Source organism: Rousettus aegyptiacus, unplaced genomic scaffold (assembly GCF_014176215.1).
Source record: "Rousettus aegyptiacus isolate mRouAeg1 unplaced genomic scaffold, mRouAeg1.p scaffold_m13_p_13, whole genome shotgun sequence".
Taxonomy (NCBI): domain Eukaryota; kingdom Metazoa; phylum Chordata; class Mammalia; order Chiroptera; family Pteropodidae; genus Rousettus; species Rousettus aegyptiacus.
The window spans coordinates 46,676,009-46,683,216 of NW_023416288.1; the positions used below are offsets into that span (position 1 = coordinate 46,676,009).

The 7,208-nt window shown below is 63.9% G+C and overlaps 2 pseudogenes; both read right to left on the minus strand.

Annotated features, from left to right (window-relative positions):
• Nucleotides 1–1,582: 1,582 nt before the first annotated feature.
• On the minus strand, nt 1,583–1,697 carry LOC118611227 (annotated as a pseudogene).
• A 5,094-nt stretch (nt 1,698–6,791) lies between these two features.
• LOC118611228 lies at nt 6,792–6,906 on the minus strand (annotated as a pseudogene).
• Nucleotides 6,907–7,208: the final 302 nt, after the last annotated feature.

Genomic DNA, 7,208 nt, shown 5'->3' on the forward strand with positions numbered 1-7,208 from the left:
GTCGGGGCTCAGGGAGTCTCGTTGTCCTTTGAGTCCCGCCAAGGTACCACCGCAGACAGGCAAGACGCACAGGCTCCCGGGAGTATGTGTGTGTGCGCATGCGCGCGCGCCTGTGTGTGTGTGTGTGTGTGTGTGTGTGTGTGTGTGTGTGTGTGTGTGTGTTTGTGGCTGTTTGCTGCGGCCTGTGCGACCAAGAAGGCTCTCGCCGCACACGCGTGCGCGCTCTCGTGTGTCTCGGCCTTTCTGACGCAGCTGGTCAGTCCTGCTTCTCGTCCCGGGTGTGCGGGCCGGCCTCGCGCTTGGGCCGAGGGCACCTGGCTGTCGGGGGAGAAGGGCGGGGAGAAGCGTGTCGGAGGAGGTTTGAGGCCTCTGGCGGGGCGGGGCTGGGCGGCACGCGGCGTGGCGGGTGGGGGTGGCCGGTCCCGCGTCCCGGGAATGCGAGCACACTCCCAACGTGTGTTAGAGACGGTGGTCCTCGGGGCTCGGTCCTACGGAGCCCAGGAAGGAAAGGGCCTGGAGCGGTGAGAGGAAACGGCCCGGGACTGGCTGCAGGAGAGCAGGTGAGGGCGGGTGAGGGCGCGGGCCCGCGGCCATTGGAGACGCCCTTGGGCTCGGCCGCCCGCGGCGGACCACAGAGACAGCGAGCGAGTGAGTGAGCAGAGCCCAGGGACATCCAGGGGCAACCTGGCTAGAGGGCGGCAAAAGGAGGGGGCGGCAAAAGCCTACGGCACCCGGCCTTCCCAGATGGTCTCCCACCCAAGTAATAGAATAACCAGGCCCGACCCTGCTTAGCTTCCAAGATCAGACAAGTTCAGGCGCATTCAGGGTGGCAGGGACTTAGACGGGAGAGCCTGTCGTCTGCCGCCCCAAGAGACCGAGCCTGGCCTCCTGGCCGCTGGAGACGCCCACGACTACACCGTACCTCCTCCTTGCGGGGAGCGCTGGGGGTTCCGCTAGAGAGGTGGCTGGAGCGAGAGCCAGCCGCGCTAAGGCACCACCACAGCCCTTGAGGGACTGAGCGGAGGGACTGGGTGGGCGCTCTCGCATCCCGGACCTGCCCAGGCCGCAGACCACTTGCCTTCCCCGTCTTGGCCGTTCGGCAGGACCACGGCCCAGGCGTGCCTCGCCCATCTCTCGGCCACCTGGGCAACAAGGAAGGTGCAGCCCTGATAAGTTTCGACCTGGCCCTGAACCAGATCCACCCCTCCTCTGCGCTCCCCGGCGGGGCTGAGCGTGACCTGGCCAGAACCACGCGGAGACACCGGCCACACCACCAGGCAACGCTTCGCCCCGAAACCTCACCTTCCGCCCAGTGCCCTCCGCCCTTGAGGCGCGCCCCTCCCCCCGTGGAGTCCAGGAAGCGAAGGGTCCAGAGTGGAGAGAAAACAGCCCAGGTCTGGCTGCGGGAGAGCAGGCGGGGGCGGGCGATGTCGCGGGGCGCATGGACTTTGGTGCAGCCCTTAAGCTCGCTCGCCTCCCCGGGACCCCCGGAACAGCAAGCGACCAAGTGAGCAAGTGAGCGAGGGCCCGGGGCATCCAGGGGCACCCCGGCTGGAGGGCGACAAAAGGAGGGGGCGGCAAAGGCCTACGGCACCCGGTATTCGCGGTCTCCCATCTAAGTACTAACCAGGCTCAACCCTGCTTAGCTTCCAAGATCAGACGGGATCGGGCACGTTCCGCGGGGTACAGCCGTAACCGGGAACACTGTCGCCTGCATTCCCAAAACTTCGAGCCTGGCCTCCCGGCCCCCGGAGACGCCCGCGCCTGCACCACAGCAGAAAATACATTTTATGACATACACGTGGGCGCTAATTTGAAATGCGTGTGATAGCAGCAGAGAGAACTGTTCACGAGATGCGCCGCTGTGTTATTCCCCAAAATCCCACCAGATGGCAGCAGAGTGTAAAGTTTTATGATGACAGCGATCGTTTCTGGACACCGTATGGCAGTAGAGAATGAATATTCATGATCGCTCAGGTGTTTATAATAAAATACACACCCGATGGCATCAGAAAATTTATTTTTATTGTGGTCTACACTCTGTCATTCTCAAAATGCACACAGGATTGCTGCGGAAAACAAAATTTATGAATACGCTAGTACTTTCACAATGTCCACGAGATGGCAGCAGAGGATAGGGAATAACATTTCATGGCCATCGCTCGGGTGCTATTCCCAGAAATTCCACGAGATGGCACCAGACGATAAGGAATAATATTGCAATACCTAAACTCTGGTGCTATTCCCAAAAAGCCCACGAGATGGCAGCAGAGGATGGGGAAAAACATTTCATGGTCGACACACTGCTGCTATTCCCCAAAATCCCACGGGATGACAGCAGAGGCTTCGGAATGATATTTCAATACTTAAACTCGGTGCTATTCCCCCAGTAGCCCACGAGATGGCAGCAGAGGATTAGGAAGAATATCTCAATGCCTAAACTCTGGTGCTATTCTCAAAAATTCCACGAGATGGCAGCAGAGACTTACGAATAATATTTCAATCCCTGAACTCTGGTGCTATTCCCCAAAAAGACCACGAGATGGCAGCAGAGGCTTTGAAATAATATTTCAATCCCTAAACACTGGTGCTATTCCCCAGAGAGCCCACGAGATGGCAGCAGAGGCTTCGGAATAATATTTCAATCCCTAAACTCTGGTGCTATTCCCAAGAAGCGGAACCCCGGATCCGCGGAACCCCTGGGAACCCCTTGGTCCGCGGAACCCCTGGGAACCCCTTGGTCCGCGGAACCCCTGGGAACCCCGGCTACGCGGAACCCCTGAGAACCCCTTCGTCCGCGGAACCCCTGAGAACCCCTTCGTCCGCGGAACCCCTGAGAACCCCTTCGTCCGCGGAACCCCTGAGAACCCCTTCGTCGACGGAACCCCTGGGAACCCCGGCTCCACGGAACCCCTGAGAACCCCTTCGTCGACGGAACCCCTGGGAACCCCAGGTCCGCGGAACCCCTGGGAACCCCTTGGTCCGCGGAACCCCTGGGAACCCCTTGGTCCGCGGAACCCCTGGGAACCCCTTAGTCGACGGAACCCCTGAGAACCCCTTCGTCCGCGGAACCCCTGAGAACCCCTTCGTCCGCGGAACCCCTGAGAACCCCTTCGTCCGCGGAACCCCTGGGAACCCCTTCGTCCGCGGAACCCCTGGGAACCCCGGCTTCGCGGAACCCCTGAGAACCCCTTCGTCCGCGGAACCCCTGGGGACCCCTTCGTCGACGGAACCCCTGAGAACCCCTTCGTCCGCGGAACCCCTGAGAACCCCTTGGTCCGCGGAACCCCTGGGAACCCCTTCGTCGACGGAACCCCTGGGAACCCCTTCGTCCGCGGAACCCCTGGGAACCCCTTCGTCCGCGGAACCCCTGGGAACCCCTTCGTCCGCGGAACCCCTGGGAACCCCTTCGTCCGCGGAACCCCTGGGAACCCCGGCTTCGCGGAACCCCTGAGAACCCCTTCGTCCGCGGAACCCCTGGGAACCCCTTCGTCGACGGAACCCCTGAGAACCCCTTCGTCCGCGGAACCCCTGGGAACCCCTTCGTCGACGGAACCCCTGGGAACCCCGGGTCCGCGGAACCCCTGAGAACCCCTTGGTCCGCGGAACCCCTGGGAACCCCTTCGTCCGCGGAACCCCTGGGAACCCCTTCGTCGACGGAACCCCTGGGGACGCCTTAGACGTCGGAACCCCTGGCAACCTCTTCGTCCGCGGAATCTCTGAGAACCCCGGGTCCGCGGAACCCCTGAGAACCCCTTCGTCCGCGGAACCCCTGAGAACCCCTTCGTCCGCGGAACCCCTGAGAACCCCTTCGTCCGCGGAACCCCTGGGAACCCCTTGGTCCGCGGAACCCCTGGGAACCCTTGGTCCGCGGAACCCCTGGGAACCCCTTCGTCGACGGAACCCCTGAGAACCCCGTGGTCCGCAGAACCCCTGAGAACGCCTTCGTCGACGGAACCCCTGGCAACCCCTTCGTCCGCGGAATCTCTGAGAACCCCGGGTCCGTGGAACCCCTGAGAACCCCTTGTTCTGCGGAAACCCTACGAACCCCTTGATCCGCGGAACCCCTGGGAACCCCTTCGTCGACGGAACCCCTGAGAACCCCTTCGTCCGCGGAACCCCTAGGAACCCCGGGTCCGCGGAACCCCTGGGAACCCCTTCGTCCGCGGAACCCCTAGGAGAACCCCTTCGTCCGCGGAACCCCTGGGAACCCCTTCGTCCGCGGAACCCCTGGGAACCCCTTCGTCCGCGGAACCCCTGAGAACCCCTTCGTCCGCGGAACCCCTGGGAACCCCTTCGTCGACGGAACCCCTGGGAACCCCGGGTCCGCGGAACCCCTGAGAACCCCTTGGTCCGCGGAACCCCTGGGAACCCCTTCGTCCGCGGAACCCCTGAGAACCCCTTCGTCCGCGGAACCCCTGAGAACCCCTTCGTCCGCGGAACCCCTGGGAACCCCTTCGTCCGCGGAACCCCTGGGAACCCCGGGTCCGCGGAACCCCTGAGAACCCCTTGGTCCGCGGAACCCCTGGGAACCCCTTCGTCCGCGGAACCCCTGGGAACCCCTTCGTCGACGGAACCCCTGAGAACCCCTTCGTCCGCGGAACCCCTGAGAACCCCTTCGTCCGCGGAACCCCTGGGAACCCCTTCGTCCGCGGAACCCCTGGGAACCCCTTCGTCGACGGAACCCCTGAGAACCCCTTCGTCCGCGGAACCCCTGAGAACCCCTTCGTCCGCGGAACCCCTGGGAACCCCTTCGTCGACGGAACCCCTGGGAACCCCGGGTCCGCGGAACCCCTGAGAACCCCTTGGTCCGCGGAACCCCTAGGAACCCCTTCGTCCGCGGAACCCCTGGGAACCCCTTCGTCGACGGAACCCCTGAGAACCCCTTCGTCCGCGGAACCCCTGGGAACCCCTTCGTCGACGGAACCCCTGAGAACCCCTTCGTCCGCGGAACCCCTGGGAACCCCTTCGTCCGCGGAACCCCTGGGAACCCCTTCGTCGACGGAACCCCTGGGAACCCCGGGTCCGCGGAACCCCTGGGAACCCCTTGGTCCGCGGAACCGCAGCACCCCTGGAACACCCGGAACCCCGGAACCGCGGAACCCCTGGAACACCCGGAACCCCGGAACCCCAGAACCCTTTTATCCCCGGAACCCCGGTGCTCCCGGAACTCCCGGAACCTTGGCACCCCTGTATCCCGTGCCCCGATACAGGTCGGGGCTCAGGGAGTCTCGTTGTCCTTTGAGTCCCGCCAAGGTACCACCGCAGACAGGCAAGACGCACAGGCTCCCGGGAGTATGTGTGTGTGCGCATGCGCGCGCGCCTGTGTGTGTGTGTGTGTGTGTGTGTGTGTGTGTGTGAGTGTGTGTGTTTGTGGCTGTTTGCTGCGGCCTGTGCGACCAAGAAGGCTCTCGCCGCACACGCGTGCGCGCTCTCGTGTGTCTCGGCCTTTCTGACGCAGCTGGTCAGTCCTGCTTCTCGTCCCGGGTGTGCGGGCCGGCCTCGCGCTTGGGCCGAGGGCACCTGGCTGTCGGGGGAGAAGGGCGGGGAGAAGCGTGTCGGAGGAGGTTTGAGGCCTCTGGCGGGGCGGGGCTGGGCGGCACGCGGCGTGGCGGGTGGGGGTGGCCGGTCCCGCGTCCCGGGAATGCGAGCACACTCCCAACGTGTGTTAGAGACGGTGGTCCTCGGGGCTCGGTCCTACGGAGCCCAGGAAGGAAAGGGCCTGGAGCGGTGAGAGGAAACGGCCCGGGACTGGCTGCAGGAGAGCAGGTGAGGGCGGGTGAGGGCGCGGGCCCGCGGCCATTGGAGACGCCCTTGGGCTCGGCCGCCCGCGGCGGACCACAGAGACAGCGAGCGAGTGAGTGAGCAGAGCCCAGGGGCATCCAGGGGCAACCTGGCTAGAGGGCGGCAAAAGGAGGGGGCGGCAAAAGCCTACGGCACCCGGCCTTCCCAGATGGTCTCCCACCCAAGTAATAGAATAACCAGGCCCGACCCTGCTTAGCTTCCAAGATCAGACAAGTTCAGGCGCATTCAGGGTGGCAGGGACTTAGACGGGAGAGCCTGTCGTCTGCCGCCCCAAGAGACCGAGCCTGGCCTCCTGGCCGCTGGAGACGCCCACGACTACACCGTACCTCCTCCTTGCGGGGAGCGCTGGGGGTTCCGCTAGAGAGGTGGCTGGAGCGAGAGCCAGCCGCGCTAAGGCACCACCACAGCCCTTGAGGGACTGAGCGGAGGGACTGGGTGGGCGCTCTCGCATCCCGGACCTGCCCAGGCCGCAGACCACTTGCCTTCCCCGTCTTGGCCGTTCGGCAGGACCACGGCCCAGGCGTGCCTCGCCCATCTCTCGGCCACCTGGGCAACAAGGAAGGTGCAGCCCTGATAAGTTTCGACCTGGCCCTGAACCAGATCCACCCCTCCTCTGCGCTCCCCGGCGGGGCTGAGCGTGACCTGGCCAGAACCACGCGGAGACACCGGCCACACCACCAGGCAACGCTTCGCCCCGAAACCTCACCTTCCGCCCAGTGCCCTCCGCCCTTGAGGCGCGCCCCTCCCCCCGTGGAGTCCAGGAAGCGAAGGGTCCAGAGTGGAGAGAAAACAGCCCAGGTCTGGCTGCGGGAGAGCAGGCGGGGGCGGGCGATGTCGCGGGGCGCATGGACTTTGGTGCAGCCCTTAAGCTCGCTCGCCTCCCCGGGACCCCCGGAACAGCAAGCGACCAAGTGAGCAAGTGAGCGAGGGCCCGGGGCATCCAGGGGCACCCCGGCTGGAGGGCGACAAAAGGAGGGGGCGGCAAAGGCCTACGGCACCCGGTATTCGCGGTCTCCCATCTAAGTACTAACCAGGCTCAACCCTGCTTAGCTTCCAAGATCAGACGGGATCGGGCACGTTCCGCGGGGTACAGCCGTAACCGGGAACACTGTCGCCTGCATTCCCAAAACTTCGAGCCTGGCCTCCCGGCCCCCGGAGACGCCCGCGCCTGCACCACAGCAGAAAATAAATTTTATGACATACACGTGGGCGCTAATTTGAAATGCGTGTGATAGCAGCAGAGAGAACTGTTCACGAGATGCGCCGCTGTGTTATTCCCCAAAATCCCACCAGATGGCAGCAGAGTGTAAAGTTTTATGATGACAGCGATCGTTTCTGGACACCGTATGGCAGTAGAGAATGAATATTCATGATCGCTCAGGTGTGTATAATAAAATACACAC